Raw genomic sequence first — 20779 nt, 5'->3', positions numbered from 1 at the left:
ATTTTATCAAAAACAGAAACTTAAATGTTTTAGTTCACCTAACTTTAGTAATCTTTCATAAACAAAGACACTTCAAAATTATTGTTGTAATAAAACAGAAACATCTTCAATTAACTTTGACATTTTGTATGAGTCCATTGGTTTATTGGTCAGATGCTCCCTCTGATAGATGTTTTAAGACATCAGCGTTTGCTTCTGTAGTACTTTTGATACTTGTTTAACTTGTCTATAAACTTTTATCTTTAGATTTGAGCCTCTCAGGGTCATGATGAGGCCTAAATTCAGGGATTTTCCTTTGTTCTGGACCTTACGTCTGATATATAATTAAAATTGCTTGTTTAAAGATTTTTTTTCTAAAAATAAGGGTTACTAAGTATTACTATAATAAATAATATTTATATTTAGAACTACTAGCCCACTGCACTGGTTCATGCCGGTAGTCCCAGCACTTTGGGAGGCCGAGGTAGGCAGATTGCTCGATCTCAGGAGTTCCAGATCAGCTTGGGCAACATGGCAAAACTGTGCCTTTACAAAAACTACAAAAAGTAGCTGGGTGTGGTGTGCACCTGAAGTTCCAGCTACTTGGGAGGCTGAGGTGGAAGAATCGCTTCAGCCCAGGCAGCAAGGGTTGCAATGAGCCTAGATTATGCCACTGCATTCTAGCCTGAGTGAGAGTGAGACCCTGTCTTAAACAAAACAAACAAAACAAAACAAAAACCTACTAGATATAAGAGAAACAATTCTATACAGAAAATATTAAAAAAAAAGTAGGATGTGCTTTTAGTAAAAGCGTTGTAAAAAGACATGCAGATATAGTTTTTGTTAAAGAGAAGGTAAGATTTTATTAAAATTTAGCTTTAGCATTGATAGTAGACACTATGCAAAGATAAAATTTGATTTTCTCTTTTGAATAAGATTTTTATGAAATATTAAGAAATAGTAAAATCTCTCTTTTTTTGGTAAACTGAAAAAAAAAAGGGAGAGAAAAAAGATTCCCTTGGCCTCGTGCCATCCTCAGTAGGTCTTATTTTTAGATATACAGTCCCCTGAAGTTCAAAAGAGACATATTCACCTTATCTGATATAGTAAAATCACATAGGAAGCACTGTCCAATATGAAGTGATGGTTAACTTTCTTTAGGCTCTATTTTTATAAATGTGGTATTGATACATGTTCCAAAATAGTATGAAATTTCTATAATTCTAATGTTTTAGTATATAATATTAATAATAATTATGATTATTATGTTAACTTGTGTATGCCACAGAAATTATCAATTTTTTGTCAATTGTTTCTTTGACCGTGGCTATCTTAAGACTTTTGTCAACCACAGGCAATTATTGTTTTACTTTGATCCTTCTCAAAAGGCAGTTTACAATCAGGTGTTAGCTAAAACATGCTTCCTTAGGAAAGATCACTGAAAGAACTATGACAGGTGCTCTCAAATGCAGGTTTCTGATAACCTTGGAGATTGTGTCATTGGACTAGAGAAAAATAAAATAAATAAAAATAAAACTTCCAAGTGTCTTGTTGAAGAGCTTATGTGTTCACGAGATTACTAACCCCAATATCAAATGGAATGAATTAATTGCTATGGACTGAATAGAGGAATGACATAATTTTTATGACTGTTTTTTTATTTGAAACATTGCTGATTCTTTTCATCTTGTTTTTCAGAGTCAAGAAAACTTTTTTCTATTAAGCAATTTAACAGCTTTTAAACAATTCAGTAAAGTATACTCTTCTGAGCAAAATTTAAAACATATTTCTCACTACCTGATTTTGCCAGATTTTGGAAACAATTTATAAGTATTCTTAATTTATGGCAATATAGTTTTTTGCATAATTTCTATAAGAATCTGTTTTCTCTTGTAATAGGACACAGTTGGAGACACTAGTTATTTTACCAAGGCTTTAACTGGAATGGCATATTTTCAGATATAAATAGACTGCTTTGAGGAATTGAAATTAACTGTATAGAGCTAATAAAAGCCCCTTGGAAAGGCTGGCTTTATACTTTGTCTATGCAGTTCCTTTACAGAGTTCCTGATCTGTGGTAAGTAAAGAATGCCACTATCCAGCAGGCCCAGAAACCTCAAGTTATTTGGGAAGCTTGAGTAGAAAGGAATGCACCCAAATCATACAAGTATTTGCAGACACAGGTAAACCTTTGGCTGAGCTCAAGAGGCCTTTAAAAGTCTAATCTGAGATTCTTTATGAAAAAGCTTCAGCAAATTCAATTCAAAAGGAGTCCATTGGTCGATAATTATTCTTGCTTCACTTTATGCAAATAATCAGGCCAAGTATAATAAGACTAAAACTTATTGTACAAATAAATTGGTCTTACTATGATTTGTCTTTGGTACAAATGCGGGATGAGAGAATGAAAAATTATATTTCAAAAGAAACTATAACACCTGCTACTAGATTCTAGCCTTGTCCATTGATTTTCAGTTTTTATTATTTGTCTACAATTTATCTAGACTGGATCCTGAATTCTTCCCTGGCTACAAGTTTTCAAACTAATGTTTTCATTTTTTTAATTCAAGTTTTCTGACTTTTCATTTTTTTAAATCTCATCACTAGAAATTAAAACTGTGCTTTTCTCAAAGCCCTGAAAACTGAAGCTAGACAACTTAAAATTTGAGAGAAATAATGGCAAACACACACACACACACAAACACACACACACTCCCTTTGTGCCTACCTACTGATGTTTGCAATTCTTCATAATATAGCTTGAATCAGTTTTGCAGCATTGCTTTCCCTTTGTTGCCACAATCTGGCCTTGGTTCCTTATCCCCTCCTTTTTTATTTTTCTTTCTTCTCTCTTTATTCCTCCCCATATTTCCATGGAACATGATTCTGCACAACCTCCTAAGAATAACACTTCCTAGCAATGTTAGTGTTGCAGAATCTTGCTCCTTAGGTCAGCTAAAACCAGGTTCTTGTCACACAACCAGGAAAATTTAGGCATACACACACATTGAAAGACAAGTAGAGCAGGATTTTATTGGCCAAAAAGGGAAGAAAAGAAAAAAATACTCAGCAAAGCAGGATAGAGTCCTGCTAACAGGCACCCCCAACCTTTCAGGTTGAATCCCAGGCCACCACACAGGAATTGAAGAGGCCAGGCTCCTCACCCTGCCTGTGGCTCCACCCTGTTCCCTCAGTGCACATGTGGGCATGCTCAGACAAAAGTCCTGGAAAGATTCCCTCATCTGCACAAAAGCATCTGATGTAAACACTTGTCGGATGGGTCTGAGATTATCAGGGGACCCCTTTTATCTGCCTAGCATTTGGCTGTCTCATTCCTCCTCTAAAGAAGTACATCTAACTGCCATTAAAAGAAGGATAAGTAGTAAGATTGCTGTAACTCATTTCTGCTGACAGGGGGCGCTGTTTTAGATAAAAGGCAGTCAGAGCTCCCTCAGAGGGCTATCTAAGGGTTCCCAGCAAAAGGGGCCATTATTTGAGGCTCTGGTTGTATTGTGAGGTTTGGATTTTGATGGCCTGAAGGTGAGAAGAGACAAACCAAGTTGTGAGAAAACATATATCACAATGAAACAAGGAGTGGGTAGTGACAGCTCAAAATCCCAAGGCCTTTTAGCAATTTGCACAAGGAGGGGGAGATCAAAAGCCTGGCTGGTTAAGAAAAAAAGAAAAAAGTTTTACCCTTTTGCTGCCATGTCAGAATTCTGGGTTCCCTTTCCCTGAGCCCAGTTCTAAGCCAACCAATCTAAGGTTGGGAAATTAACTCTTCCCAGTTTGGAGGATGCATCTGAGGGGGATGTTCCATAGTACAGAGACACAATTGCTTATCAGTGAAGAGAAGACAGAGAAAGAAAAAAGAAAGCTTTTTTTTTTTTTTCTGAGCAATCACAGGTGTTCAGGATGCATTCAAAAAGGGTACAGACTGAAGACGAATGGCTACACATCTAGAAAGAGGGGAGCAAACATCCCTGGTTATTTTCTCTTCCAAGCAAATATGCAGGGTAAGTGAGTGAGGGACAGTGAAGCATTCCTCTTTCTTTCTTCCATCCTTGTATCCCTGAGTACTGGTGAACATGACAGCATGCCATCCATGGGTGTAAACGTGGCTTTCACCCATGTTAACAGAGGGGCTTAAGGGGTGTGAATATCTGCTCCTACCCACATATGCCTTATCTCCCCTACTCTCAGTAGCCTTTGAATTCCCTAGACCTCACTTATGCCATGGATAGCAGCATGGCCTTTATCCATGACATTTTTTGTTGTTGTTGTTATAATCTGCATCTGGATTCCTCAGATCTAGTTTTCTTTCCTAGGGCTTTGACCTGAAGCTTGGAATTGAGTTCAGGACAAAAATATGTCTCAGGGTGGGGATTGCATGGACTCCTTATCATAAGCTGAATGCTAAGGTGAAGCTGTGGAGTTGAGTCCTCCTCCAACAAGGGAGAGAAAAGGATGTCTTGTGACACACCCAAATAACTGGTGGCTATAGTTATGCTTGCTAAGATTTGGATGCATGTGGCTTGGCTTTGGTCTTGCTTTCCCAAAAAAGGAATGCTCCAGGTGATGGGCGTCCTATTTATTCACATCACCTGCCAGTATTTGCAGGATATTTGCTCAGAATTAGAATATTGATCCAGATTTTTACATCACCCATTCCTTTTGTTCTTTCTGAGCTGTAGCTGGAGATTACTGGTTGGTTCACAGGAACAAGCAGGGTTAGTCTAAAATGTAGGCAAAAACAAAACAAAACAAAACAAAAAACTAGTGGATCTAGAATCTAATGATGATAAGTTTTGAAACATAATTTCTCTCTCTCTAGTCCTCATTTCTGTTAAAAACAAATCATGATGGGACTGCATTGTTTGAAAAACAGACTTTAGTCTTATACTTGGCCTGATTATTTGCATAAAGTGCAGCAAGAATAATTATTTCTATATAGGCCTTTTAGATTGGCTTTGATGGAACGTTGTTCCACAAGGAATCTCAGATAAGACCATAAAGCTGAGCCCAGCCGTGGGTTTGTACCCTCGAATACCTGTGATTTGGGTAAACTCCTCTCTTCTTGAGGTTCCAAGAGCCTGTTGTTCCTTGGCCTGTTGAAAGTGATATTCTTTACTCACGGCAGGTTAGGAATCCTGTACAGGGACTGTGTAGACAAGGATATGAGGCCAGGTTTCCTATGAGGTTTTTATTGGCTCTGCAAGTTGAGCTTGACTACATAAAGAGAAGCATACCCTTCCAGTCAGAGCCTTGGTAAAACACCAGTTTCTTCAATTGCATCCTGTTGCAAAAGAAAATAAATTCTTACTCTGCTGATTCAAACAACTATATTGCCACAAGTTAAGAATACTCACAGATAGTTTCCAAATTCTAGGGGAACCAGGCAGAGAGAAACAAACATGATTCAAATTTTGTTCACAGGAGTATAGCTTTTTCAATTATTAAAGGCCATAAACAACTCAAAATAAGTTTCCTTGGCTCTCAAAAACAAAACAGAAATTAGCAATGTTTCAAGCAAAAGTCAAAAAGATTACTTCAGTTTTCTATGAGTTCAGTGTATTCAGTTTGCTCTAGTTTTGCTTGATATTCATGAACATTTCAGCTCTTAAATGCCCTGTACATTTTTCCTTAATTCCAATGTCATGATCTGCATGTTTATACGAAATCTGTATTTGAGAGCACTTGTCAGAGTCCAATAGCTTATTATAGACCATCCATTGAAATGGATCAAAACAAGATAACAATTGTCTGTGAATAACAAAATGTTCAGAGTAGTTATAGTCAGTAACACAATTGACAGGTACGTTTTGTTATCGCTGTGGTTTACAATAACTTAACACAAAAACCTTAATTATGACTGATAGCATATTCTTTAGACATTAGAATTATAGAAACCTCATGCAATTTTGGAAAATATACTACTATTATTCACCAAATACAACCTAAAGAAGATTGAACACCATTTTGGCTATCTCATACAACTAAACATGTAAAATCATCCTGTTTAACTCTCTTTTGGATACTCCAGGGGCTCTCTGTAGCATCCAAAAGCCAGGCATTAGGAAAGAATTTTGAAACTGAAGTTTGATTTTGGGAAGCCTGTTAAATATGTTAGAGGTGTAAAACACTTGATGTTATAAAACAGAATTCCAGTTTACCATAAGTTGTTAATTTTGCCAAAATAAAGACTCAGAAGTTTAAAAGGGCAAATACCATTTATAACTCTTTACAAATTTTGCTACAGAGCAGATTAGGGCCAGCAAACATTTATTGTACTTTTATTTCAATGCTCAGTTTACAGAAAAATCCTATAATACCCCTTTGAATTTAGTAAATATGTTCACACATACAGTTTTTGCAAGATTAACTTTTAGAATCCTGCCATCATTTGTTTAAACCTTCAGCTTTATCTTATCTAATTCAAAACAATCCTTCAACCCTAGGCAAAAATTTATATTTCCATGCCTTTTTATAATCTTTTAGTAAAATCACGTTTTACTGTTCTTACAAATCACCCATATAAATCTATTTCCAGTAGTCTGAATAACATGTTATAATGTTACATAATGTTGTAATGTTAAATGTTATAACTCCTAGCAATTTTTAACTTTAACATAAAATGTGGTAAGTTGTTTTTATTATGTACAAGGTGTAGCTAAGGTTTGACTCCTTCCAGAATGATAAGGGCTTGATTAATTTCATATGTCATCAGGCCTTACCTACTGTGAAACAGGCAAGTCAAACAGTTCTACAAACCAAAAAAGGCAGTTTATAACCTTAAAATATTTAATAAACCTAGTATCTGACCTGCATAATTTAGTTCACCTATTTACATTTTTGACAACATCTGCATTTCATCAATAATCTTTAAGGCTGTTTTGATTTCTCAAAGATTAAAGTTATATGAACTAAAAGGTACCATAGCTTTTATCTTCCCTTTTAAATAATATTTGATCTAAGCACTTATCTTCCTTTAGGCCAATTAATTAGCACTCTTTTTATAGACATCACACACACAGCACATATATAACTATGTAGACAGGCAGAAAAAAATCCACTGGCTATAAAATTTTTCATTTAACAACCTCCTAGTTAGATTATTGGCCTCTCATGCATGAATTAAGAGTAGCAAGACAAAATGGAGAAAAAAAAATTGAGATGACTGGAAAAAAACTTTTCCAGCAAAACAAGATCCAAGAAAGCATAAAGGTCTTTTAAATATACATATAACTTAGATATCCACTTTTAATTAAGCTGAATACTCTTTAAGAAAATCCTTTTAGCTCTCTTATTACCTGACTTTAGGCCTGCCAAGCTGACAGGTGAAGCCAGCTGGACTTCCTGGGTTGAGTGGAGACTTGGAGAAATTTTCTGTCTATCTAGGCGATTTTAAATGCACCAATCTGCACTCTGTAAAAATGCACCAATCAGCTCTCTGTGTCTAGCTAAAGGTTTGTAAACAGACCAATCAGCACTCTGTAAAATGGACCAATCAGCACTCTGTAAAATGGACCAATTAGCAGGACGTGGGTGGGGACAAATAAGGGAATAAAAGCTGGCACCCAAGCCAGCAGCAGTAACCCTCTTGGGTCCCCTTCCACACTGTGGAAGCTTTGTTATTTTGGTCTTCACAATAAATATTGCTGCTGCTCACTCTTTGGGTCCGCACTACCTTTATGAGCTGTAACACTCACTGCGAGGGTCTGCGGCTTCATTCCCAAAGTCAGCGAGACCACAAACCCACTGGGAGGAACAAACAACTCTGGACGCACCACCTTTAAGAGCTGTAACACTCACTGTGAAGGTCTGCGGTTTCACTCCTGAATTCAGCAAGACCACGAACCCACTGGAAGGAAGAAACTCCGGACACATCTGAACATCTGAAGGAACAAATTCTGGGCACACCATCTTTAAGAACTGAAACACTCATTGCAAGGGTCTGTGGCTTCATTCTTGAAGTCAGCGAGGCCAAGAACCCACTGGAAGGAACCAATTACAGACACAAAGCAGCCAACATTTCTGGCTTTCAAACTTTAGTAAAGGCTCAAAGAAAGGAAAATCCAAGACTGCTTGTGGAAAGGAAGAGAATCAACAAACAGCAAAAGGTCATGCAGACATCAAACCAGAAAAAAACTCATTCCTAAGCCAGGATTGAACGCAGCTGCCATTGTAAAATGGCAGAGGGTAAAAACAGCATTGCCATGTGGTTATAGGTCACACGCCCCAGGATGTAAAACAAGATGGAGGCCAATGGCAAAGCTTACTATTGACCATACAGAAAGACATGCAAAGCACACCAGATTGGCTACAGTTTAAGACAAAAAGTCACAAAACATTTTTCATAATCGAAATTTTATAGAGAATGTAAACAGTGATCCTTATCATTCCTAGCTTAGTATAATACCTTCTAAAAGGAAAAAAAAACCTCTCTTTCACATAAAAATTAACTTCTAACCTGGTGTATTGAGGGAACTTGCCCCAATATTTCAACATAGGTTCTTTCTATTTTCCGTAAGTGTTGGTCGGCGGAGAAATAAAGAGAGACAGTACAAAGAGAGGAATTTTACAGCTGGGCCACCAGGGGTGATGTCACATATCAGTAGGACCGTGATGCCTGCCTGAGTCTCAGACCAGCAAGTTTTTATTAAGGGTTTCAAAAGGGGAGGGCGTATAAGAACAGGGAGTAGGTACAAAGATCACATGCTTCAAGGGGGAAAAAGCAGAACCATTATTAAGGGTCTAACAAAGATCACATGCTTCTGAGGGAACAGGACAAAGGGCAAAAGCAGAACCACTGATAAGGGTCCAACAAAGATCACAGAGCAAAGGGCAAAAGCAGAACCACTGATAAGGGTCTATGTTCAGTGGTGCACCATATTGTCTTGATAAAACAACAGAAAACAGGGTTTGAGAGCAGAGAAGCAGTCTGACCACAAATTTACCAGGGCAGAGTTCTTCCCCACCCTAGTAAACCTGAGGGTTCTGCAGGATACCAGGGCTTATCTCAGTCCTTATCTCAACTGAACAAAACAGACATTCCCAGAGAGGCCGTTTATAGACCTCTCTCTAGGAAAGCATTCTTTTCCCAGGGTATTAATATTAATATTCTTTGCTAGGAAAAGAATTTAGCAATATGTTTCCTACTTGCACGTCCATTATAGGCAAGAAGAAAAACAATGGGTCTTTTTGCCCGAACCTGCAGGCAGTCAGACCTTATGGTTGCCTTCCCTTGTTTCATAAAAATCGCTATTATTCTGTTCTTTTTCAAGGTGCAAGATCCACTGATTTCATATTTTTCAAACACACGTTTTACAATTTGTACAGTTAATACAATGATCACAGCGGTCCTGAGGCAATGTACATCCTCAGCTTACGAAGATAACAGGATTAAGAGATTAAAGACAGGCATATGAAATTATGAAAGTATTATTTGAGAACTGATAAATGTACATATTAAGATGAAATCTTCACAGTTTATGTTCTTCTGCCACGGCTCCAGCTGTTCCCTCCATTCGGGGTCCCTGACTTCCCATAACACTGGTGGAGAAAAGAAAAGAAGTTCAAAGTGCAGGACTGTGTTAACTGTTGATAGGGTAGAGAAAAGGAAAAAAAAAGTTTAAGGTGCAGGGTTAAGTCTGGGGAAGAACCTCTTATTCTTTTTTTTTTTTGAGACGGAGTCTCGCTCTGTCGCCCAGGCTAGAGTACAGTGGCACTATCTTGGCTCACTGCAAGCTCCGCCTCCCAGGTTCACGCCATTCTCCTGCCTCAGTCTCCCGAGTAGTTGGGACTACAGGTGCCCGCCACCAAGCCCGGCTAATTTTTTTGTATTTTGAGTAGAGACGGGGTTTCACAGAACCTCTTATTCTTATGCAAATGGGTTCTTCCCACTGGAAGAGAAACTTAATAGCTGTCAGAAGGAGCTGGACTCCTTGGCTGGAGGAGGGAAAGATTCCACGGATGTGTGGTGGGCAAGGCAAGCCAGTCATTGGGTATCCTTGAGCCGTGAACCCCAGCCCCAGCTGGAAGGAGAGGGAGCCGCTGTTTGACTGTCCATCCCCAAAAAAGAAAGAAAAGGTTGACATTCCCGACCCCTGAAAGCGATGGGGGTCAAGACAGAAAGGAGGCACAATTTCTTCTACCCTCAGAAAAAGTCTGAGGACAAAAAGGCTTAGAAGCAAAAATGAAGAAGACTTTGTGGTCCACACCTTACTCATTCTTCCTCAAGCCCCACGTCTGGGTGCCAAAATGTTGCAGAATTTTGCCCCTTAGTTCAGCAAAAACTGGGTTATTTTCACACGATCAGGAAAATGTAGGAACATGGCATTGTGTCCGGAATTGGTGGGTTCTTGCTCTCACTGACTTCAGGACCCTCGCGGTGAGTGTTAGGGCTCTTAAGGCAGCGCATCTGGAGTTGTTCGTTCCTCTTTGTGGGCTCCTGGTCTCACTGGCTTCAGGAATGAAGCTGCAGACCTTCGCGGTGAGTGTTACAGCTCTTAAGGCAGAGTGGACCCAAACAGTGAGCAGTAGCAAGATTTATTGTAAAGAGCGAAAGAACAAAGCTTTCACAGTGTGGAAGGGGACCCCAGGCTCGGGCGGCACAGGAGCCCATGGAGGGGGTGGGAGGCTCAGGCATGGCGGGCTGCAGGTCCCGAGCCCTGCCCCGCGGGAAGGCAGCTAAGGGCCGGTGAGAAATCGAGCGCAGCACGGGTAGGCTGGCACTGCTGGGGGAGTACACCCTCCGCAGCCGCTGGCCCGAGTGCTAAGCCCCTCATTGCCAGGGGCAGCAGGGCCTGCCGGCTGCTCCGAGTGCAGGGCCCGCCAAGCCCACGCCCACCCGGAACTCCAGCCGGCCCACAAGCCCGCGCGCAGCCCTGGTTCCCGCTCGCGCCTCTCCCTCCACACCTCCCTGCAAGCTGAGGGAGCCGGCTCCGGTCTTGGCCAGCCCAGAAAAGGGCTCCCACAGTGCAGCGGTGGGCTGAAGGGCTCCTCAAGTGCCGCCAAAGTGGGGGAGTCCAGGCAGAGGAGGTGCCGAGAGGGCTGTGAGGACTGCCAGAACGCTGTCACCTCTGAGAAACACTGAAGGGTGAGTATAGCAGGATTTTATTGGGCAAAAAGGGGGAAAAGAAAAAGAAAAACAAACAAAAACCTTAACAAAGTGAGATGCAGCCCTGCTAACAGCCCCCCGCCCCTTCCCCCGCCACCTGGGAGATTGAATCCCAGGCCATCACAAAGGAACTGAAGAGGCCAGGCTCCTTACCCTCGCTGCCTATGGCTCCACCCTGTTCCCCCAGTGCACACCTGAGCATGCTCAGACAAGGCCCTGGGCAGGTTCCCTCATCTGTACAAATGCATCTGATGTAAACACTTGTGGGGCATGTCGGAGTTTCTCTGGAGATCCCGTTTTATCTGCTTAGGCATTTGACTATCTCACTGAGACATGACCTGTTAGAAATGAGCCTTCCTAGCAATATGGGACTTAACCTTCTAGGAATAAACCATCCTGGTGATGAAGGTTCAGACCAAACCTGTGACCAGAGACTCATTTTCTTTTACAATGCTTCTTCTGAAAGATTTTTAAGAATAGAGGGAAGTATGAAATAAAAATAAAAGCTTGAGACATCAAACTGCCTATGCCAAAGAGAAAATTAAGATTGAGAACTGAGTCATACAAAAAACTATCTTCCTTTTGTTCCCAGAGAGCTGTAATTTTTTAAAATTTATTTTTATTTTATTTTACTTTTTATTTTTTAAGACAGGGTCTCACACTGTGGCCAAGCTGGAGTGAAATGGCATGATCATCCTTCTTTGCAGCCTCGACCTACCAGGCTCAAGCCATTCTCCCACCTCAGTCTTCTTAGTAGCTGGGACCACAGAGATGCCCCCCATACCTGGCTAAAGTGTTTTTTTGTAGTGGTGAAGTCTCATGTTATTGCTCAGGCAGGTCTCAAATTTCCAAGCTCAATTGACCCTCCTCCCTTGGGTTCTCAAAGGGCTGAGACTGCAGATGAATGCCACTGTGCCCAGTCAGAGCTGTACTTTCAAATGCCTTATTGCATGTAAAAAGTAGATTACTGAGTGTGAGATCAATGCATAGTTGACTGTTTCTCCCACTCCTTTCTTTTCATATGTAAAATATAGATTTAAGGAACACTATTCACAGCCTCACAAGAATGTAACCACTTGCCTCATTGCCTACTCACCCTTTTTTTTTTTCTTCCTCTTTTGCTTGCTCTCCTTTTTGCATATTGAAGCTCTCAATCCCTCTTTGGAAGAAGCACAAGATTAAAAATATCAATTGGTTACTTAAATCATATTTCTTATTCCACCCTTATGACGTTCTAATTTAGTTAGTTTAGAAAGTACAAAGTTACTAAAGTAGTGTCCTGTAAATATATACAGGAGAAGGAAGTCAAATACAAATTGTATCTTTATAAATATATTTCAATCAAGAACATTAGGACTATTACTTTTAAATATTTTTAATTTTTAATTTTTTTCTTATCCATCTGGATATATTTGACATTAATACAATTGTGAGGTTGATTCAATAGCTGTAGTGTTAAATAAAATAGACATTGGATGTATATCACTTTCCCAAAGATTTTAGAGATTTGATTAGGTTAAAAAACCTCATCAGATATTACATCAAGTATCTTAAGTTAAATCTGAAAAGAAATATTCCATAAAAATTTCAAGACAATAATCTTGAAATATGTTTTATTTTACTACAATTTATCAGTAACACATTTACAGAACTTAATTTTTTTTTGTTTACTTATTCTGTTTTCAGTCAAGTTAGTTAAATTTTTACAGTAGCTCTTTATCTGAGCATAGTGAAATGTGGATCAGGTTTAAGAGGAGGGAGTAGTATTTTCCATTAGCATCTCATTAAAATACTCTTTCCAAAAAAAGTACTCTAATGATAATGGAAATCAAGTACCTTGGATTACTATCAAATTTTAAAATAATTGTTAGAGATTTCTTTCTGTGGATATTGTTAATATTTAAAATTTACTAAAAAATTGAAAACTTAGAGATATCAGTATATTATGAAAGTCATGCATAAAGATTTTAATGTTATTTGACCTTCATATGAAGATTAAATATTCATGTAAAATTTCATCTGATAACTTTAATTTCAAGTAATAATCTCCCTATACTACTACATTGAAAAAATAGGAGAACAAAAAAAAGGAAAAGTAATCCTTTTATGTAACTCGCAGTATGTTCTCCATAAATATGAAACAAAAATACTTATTCTGCCTTATATTTAGCATTGAAAATGAGGAAAAAGGATGAAGAATTGTGTATTCAAGTGTATACCAAAATGTAGAAAGCTGTGAAATTTAAATGTTTGGAGAATGGAAAATTTCTTCCAGCTGGGAAAGGGGGAGGCATGACTACAACTAGAATGGTCAAATTCCTAGGTTTGCCAAATGTCTATACAATGAAGCCACCACGGGCATGTACGATATGTGCCTATGTGTTGTCGGTGGTAGGGACTGTACAGTTCATGCCTGCCATTGAGATTACAGAGGAAACTAGTACTCAGGCCCAGGCAATTGTTTACATTTCAAAATGCATATTCAATGTAGAGAGAATCTCTGAATTTCTGAGATAATTCAGATATCTTAATTAAACATAATCCCCAAATTATTAAATGTTACTTAAAAATTAGGTTCATTTTTTTTAAAAAAAGGATGCAGTGGGAAGTCAGTTAAAAACCTCTGCATAGAAATGCATTTTGGAAAAAAAATGAAGAGAGTATATGTTTATTTGTCCTTTATTAATGATTTGTGATAGGGAGTGGTTGAGAAAATCAGTTTGCATAAAGTAGTATGAGTTTATATGAGTTTGGAACAGAAATCTTTCCACTTGTATGAAAAATTCTCTTACCATCTTCCTACATCAGCTGTAGAAGGTCAAGACTTAAAAACTGAGCTTTGATATCTTGGAGGTAATAGTAAAACATCATGAGTATGAAAAAAGCTGCACATGGAGTGAAGAGCTATTAACAGTTACAAAAACAATACCATGCTTTGAAAGAAGTCTAAAAACTCTGTGATTGTATTGCAACTTTACTGCAATTATTATAAAGTTAATTTTCATTAAAATATTGTTCTTGTATTTTTTAAAATTTGATGTTTCTAAAACATGGACCACATTTTCACATGAGAATTTACTATTTTGTGCCTGTATTTATCTCTCAATAGAACAACCTAAGTTTATTACAAAAGAAAGACAATTTTTATTCAACTGCTCTACAAAAGATTATTTGAATAGGTGAATAATTATATAATTATTTCTTCAGGATCTTAATTTTCAAGTTAAAAATTTTAAGTGAAGTCACTAAGGTTTCACACAAATGTTTTGATGAGAATTAATGGAGAAACAGGGAAGTCTGAGTAGACACCCACATTCATACTGCCATTGCAGCCTGTTCAGTTTGGAAACCACTGGGATGTTTGTTTTTAGTTTGCATCTTATCTCTAGTTTTCTAATTTATAACTTTTTCCTTATAATTCTAATCTATATATCATTTTCCCATTTTTGAGTATACTTGTTTTTAAAGGAGTATTCGGAGAACAGAAACAACTCTTGGGGAAAAAAACATAATTTACTTAAAATTCAATAAAGAATTGAAAAATGAAATTCTTTGCTCCACAGGAAGCAGCAAAATAAATAAATTTTGGGTAGTAGAAAAGATAGTTCCTTGCTGGAAGTCAATAAATGATACTAAAATTGCAAAACCAAAAAAGCACCATTATGAGAAGTCATTTAGTATTATTTAGCTAAACAGTAGTATTATTTAGCTAATAATCTGATAAAAATTTTGTGATAGTTTCTTCTGGGAGGTGGAAATAAATCAGGTAGTACGTGTGTGTGTTCTTAAGAGTCCATGTAGAAATTATTTAACTGAGAAACATTTTATTATATTTTTTGAGACAGAGTCTTGCTATATTGCCCAGGCTGGTCTCAAACTTCTGGACTCAAGTAATTCTCCCACCGCAGCCTCCCAAGTAGTGGTGATTACAGGCCTGTGCTACTGCACCTGGCAAATTCAGGAACATTCTTAAACTAGACCCACAGAAATAAACACAAACAAATGCAAAGAAAGGTCTAGAACTATCAATATCATAATTATATTCATTCGTCCACTTAATAGCTTTATAGTATTTATTGAGCATTGATGATATGCCAGACACTATTCTGAATTTTACAGAAAGAAGCAAAAAACAAACTTGCCATCATGGAACTTACATTCTAGGGAAAAAAGACAAATGATATATATATATATATATATATATATATATATACACACACACACACACACACATATATATAATCATATATACATACATATATATAATCGTATATATACATACATATAAAATCATATATATACATACATACATAATCATATATATACATACATATATATAATCATATATATACATACATATAAAATCATATATACATACATATAAATCATATATATACATATATTTACATATATATATAAAAAATACATTGTACTTTAGTGAAGGTAAGTAGAAAGAATGAAACCAAAGCAGAGGTGGAGGAAAGATATAGGCCAAGACTACAGTCAAGAAGTTTGTGATTTTCCACAGTAGTTTCTAGCATTATCAGAACTGCCCCTCATATATTGTTTATTTCTATCTGTATGTATATTTTTGGGCTACTAATGTGATCTTTACCTGTTGTGTATTTCCTTTGTATAATTGCTTTTGTTTCTTCAAGTAGGGCTTACTCAGTGCTTTGGACATGTGTTCCTTTTCCATTTTTAATACTTCATGGCATAATAGTTTTAATTTCTGCAGCTAAATATGTACTATTTCCCATATTTACCCATTCAGATTTTTAAGGGCATCATTCAAAATGTCCCTGCTGGTCATCATTCTGGCAAAGTTTAAACCAGGCCTATTCAAGCTGTCAGAGAAGGGGTGGGCATGACAGCATGATATTCATGTACAGTTTCAGATAAAAATGTGTTGAAAGCAGAAAATCTTAGGTTTGGGGTATAACCCATGCCTTCATCAAAGGATAAATTTATATATTTATCTGTATCTGGGTTCTGATTTTTGTCATTAAAAAGTAAAATCAAACTATTTTTAAATATAATCTCTGTATTACCACTTATTAATTTTTTAAATTAAAATTGATTTCTCCTTCTCTTTTGCTCTTTGTCTGTTTTTTTTCCAATTTCTCTCTCTGTTTCTCTTTCATCAATCTATTATTTCTTGCTTTTTGATCATTTTTATTTAATGAATTTTATCTTAAAAAGACATAATGCTGCAAAATTACTTGTCAGATTACTGAACACAGTATTGCTCAAAATTCTTAGTACTCTCTCACTTAGTAAGTGCTCATGGTACATTATAAAATGAATATTCTAGAATCTGGGATAGATAAAGGTTTTTTATTTTTATTTTTGAGAAAGTTTTTATGAAAGCAGCCTATCCTAATTACTTAACAATTGTTGATAAATCTTACTATTTCACCCCATTTTTGTGGTTATAATAATCTTTTTTTTTTTTTTTTTTTTTTTTTTTTTTTATGAGACAGAGTCTCGCTCTGTCGCCCAGGCTGGAGTGCAGTGGCGCAATCTTGGCTCACTGCAAGCTCCGCCTCCTGGGTTCACGCCATTCTCCTGCCTCAGCCTCTCCGAGTAGCTGGGACTACAGGCACCCGCCACCACGCCCGGCTAATTTTTTTGTATTTTTTAGTAGAGACAGGGTTTCACCGTGGTCTCGATCTCCTGACCTCGTGATCCGCCTGCCTCGGCCTCCCAAAGTGCTGGGATTACAAGCGTGAGCCACCGCGCCTGGCCTTATAATAATCTTTTTCTTTAAAACAAGGTTCAATAACTATCAACTAGTAAGAGTGTGGACTTTGCCTTGCCAGGATAAATCATGGTGAGTTCATCATAAATGCTACCAGTTTTCCCCTCAGATAATTTTTCCAGAAAGTATTTCAACTACTTTAAATGTATTTTATGAAAACATATTTTTATAGCTACATTGTGTTAGAAATGAACCAATTTTATGTAAATGAACGTTCTGCATTCTGCAGATAAAACATGCTAATTTTAACAATTTCAGACATCTGTGACAGAATTTCTAAACTACCCAACTGGATTAAGCTGACAAATGTGAAAAAGTAATAAATGGTTAGTCACCTTTTAATTCTTACATTTACATTAAACTACCACTTCAAAGGGCAAGGATAATTTCACACTTTTAAAGTTTTAAATAGCTTTTATTTCAACTTAAACAAAATACACCAATATTGAAACACAGTTATATTTTTTATGATTTCTATTTTAAAATATATTGAATAATATAACTTTCTCCTCCCAAATAACTAGCACTCATACAGCTCTGTGCATATCATTATCTCATAACTCTTTATTTCAAAAATTTTCTGTGTTGAAAATGTGTACACGTAGGACCAGATTTGCAATACTATGCATATAAGCTGGCCCCTAAAAATTTTTCTTATTGTACAATGTGTGTTTGCATAAAACACACATATTTGGATGGCTAATTATAATATATGCTCAAGTAACAGAATAATAAGAATATTCATGTTGTTATCACCTATTATGTGCCAGGCTTTTTTCTAAACATTTTGCATACAGGAACTTATTTAATCTTTGACGCCACTTAATAAGTTAGGTTCTATTAATATCACACTCATTTTACAGACTAGGAAACTGAGGAACAAAGCTTATATAACTTTACCAAGGTCATCAACAGCACATATGCCATTCAACAGCAGACAGTTGCCTTCAAATCTTATGGTTCAGACGGTGTAGAAACACTGAAAGAAGGGGTAAAAAGTTTTACATTTTAGTTCAGATCTTACAGTGTATAGCATATTTAAATATTAGAATTATAAATGCTTCAAGTACTATTAACTTTTTCGTTTACAAGTGACATTCCAAGTATCATTATGTACATGCTTTAGGAGAAAATTATTTCCCTTTAAGAACAACTCTTAAGTAGTATAGTGAAAGTCAATGCCCAAATAGATTGAAAATATTTGCCTTTGCTATCACGTGGGGTGATTTGTGCCAATTGGTATGCTGAAGCTTAAAAGGAAATTGAGTTCTATCTACAGAAGTTATATTTCAGTAAGTGCAAAATTCTTTCCTTTTCCTCAAAGAATTACCAATATATATCTTAAGCCAATGACTAATTTTACCTTTACAAACTCGTGCACATATGGTTGCTTGAATAACAACTACATTTCAGACTTTCTAGTTAGTGTTGCAAGAGTGAGCAGTTGTGGCATGCTGCTTCCTTACCCCCAGAGTGACCCTGGAGAAACTGTAGCATTGGCAGGGAAGGTGGCATAGATTTTAGGAAGCGAACATGTAGTCTGTGAGTATCTGACAGCTAAAGGCTGTAGTATCTTGTAGCCAGTCATGCCATCAAACAATAGCTGATTTAGGGAAATCCAGGATTTTAAGAGCCAAATAAATACTTGGTATCTTTGAATAATCCCTTGTGGAAGTAATTATATCATGGAAATTAGGAAACACTACAATTCAGGACTATGTCTTCTTCTTCTCCTCCTTCTCCTTCTCCTCCTTCTCCTTCTTTTTCCTCCTCCTCCTCTTCTGCTGCTTCTTCTTCTTCATTATCATTATTATTATTATTTGAGACCCCATTGTTAAATATTTTTTAGCACTTTACTGAGTAGAGAACTATCTGAAGCTTCAGGATGAAGATAGGTGGGTGTCAATTATTTCTAGCCAAAGACCACCAAGAGCATACCCACAGTTATACAGATTGGAAAACCTCAGCAAGAGCCAACACACACTATGGAGGACTGAGGGCTTCTCAGCACGCAGTGTTAAAAAGTAGTTAGTATAAGATTTGCGTTTGTGTTAGATGATGTAGGGCAGAGTGTAAGGAAGAGTGTGTTGCTCTGGATTGCACATTTTAAAGGAGTGGAGGTTATTATGTGAGTGGATACTTTAATACATCATATCTAGAAGGAGAGAAAACTGAGGGCTAAAGCTAAATTTAGTAAAGCAGCAGCAGTCTCGGATGTGTCTGGGAGAGGAGAATGTTCAGTGTTCTGTGATCTGGACATGTTCTTGTTTTGTCTGTTTTCACCCATAATTATGGAGTGATCTTGTTTTTATCTTGATTCATCATAGTCAAGAGTGACCTTATTTGATGTTAATGTTCTATGAAATTATTTATATCAACTGGAGAAGAGCAAGGCCTGATAGTTTCAGGTCAGCTATAGGATGACAGAGGCAGCATTACTCTTTCACACAGGAGTAAAGCGTCTAAGTCTTGTTCCAAGCTTTCCCCTGTCCCTTGGGAAAATACTTTTCTGCCTTTTCATCACAAAAGTTTAGTAGCAGCAGTACTAGTCTTTGTTCCACAGTGGAAATGATATTAGGTCTGCACAAAAGTCCTCCTGCAATGTGTCGGGACAGTCTACAAGCTTTTGCTCTCCCAGACCCAGTGACTAATTAAAACTTACAGAGGCTGCCTCTTGAAAGGCAGCTGCTGCTTCTTAAGAGTTTAAAAGAAAAATTTTGTTTAGAAAAATTTCTTGCTGGAGAGCTGGGGAGAATAGGAATGATAAACAATGTTTCCTCCCCAACCACTGAATTAATCTGTGGAGACAGTGAATCGAATTAAGGAGGTAACAGGAACCCCATGGGAACAAATCCAAATTAACCCAACCACAGAGGAATATTACTACTGCAAAAAAAAAAAAAAGATGACAAACTAAGTGACTAATTTATTCATCTAACAAATATTCATTTAGGTTGTGCTACATTCCAGAAACTCTTTTAGGTGCCAAGGAATACATAACTCAAATACATTAGCTTTAAACAAAAAGACAAATATTTATATTCTTCCAGAGCATACATTTTATTAGGGGAAGGAAAACCATACATGTAAAATACATACATTTATTTGAGTAGATGATAGTACTATGGAAAAATAAAACAGGGTAATATAGCTTGGATGTTTGTTCCTCCGAAATCTCATGTTAAAATTTAATTTCCAATGTTGAAGGTGGGGCCTGGTGGGAAATCCTGTCCTCTTGATAGTGAGTTCTTCTGAGATCTGGTTGTTTAAAAGTGTATGGTACCCACTCCCCACTCTCTTGCTCCCTCTTTTACCCTGTGATGTGCTTGCTCCCCCTTCACCTTCTGCCATGAGTAATGCTCCCTGAAGCCTCCCCAGAAGCTGAGCTGATGCCAGTGCCATGCTTGTACAGCCTGCAGAACTGTTAGCCAATTAAACCTCTTTTTGTTATAAATTGTCCAGTGTTAGGTGTTTCTTTATAGCAATGCAAGAATAGCATGATTCAGAAAATTGTCACCAGGAGGAGGGTGGCTGCTTAAATAACTTAACATTGGAACTTATTCGTAAAAGAGAAGTGGAGCGTAAAAGTTTGGAAAATTTTCAGGCTTGCCATGTGGCAGAGAAAGAAAAAGCATTATTAGGAGAGGAATTTAAGTGGGCTACAGAGCAATCGCTTGTTAGAGAGATTTGTATGACTGAAAATGAGTCAGGTACTCATAGCCAAGATAATGGGAAAGAGGCTTTGAAGGCATTTTAGAGATCTTTGAGGCAAAACAGACCCAGAGACCTAGGAGGAGAATGGTTTCAGGGGCCAGGCCTCGAGTTCCATAGCCCCCCTGCCACCTAGAGAGGCTGTTCCCCGCATCCCTGCTGCTCCAGCTATGGCCATGGCTCAAAAGACCTCAGGAAGAGCTCAGGCT

The sequence above is a fragment of the Nomascus leucogenys genome, chromosome 7b (assembly GCF_006542625.1).
Source record: "Nomascus leucogenys isolate Asia chromosome 7b, Asia_NLE_v1, whole genome shotgun sequence".
Lineage (NCBI taxonomy): Eukaryota > Metazoa > Chordata > Mammalia > Primates > Hylobatidae > Nomascus > Nomascus leucogenys.
Note: the sequence above shows the minus strand (reverse complement) of the source record.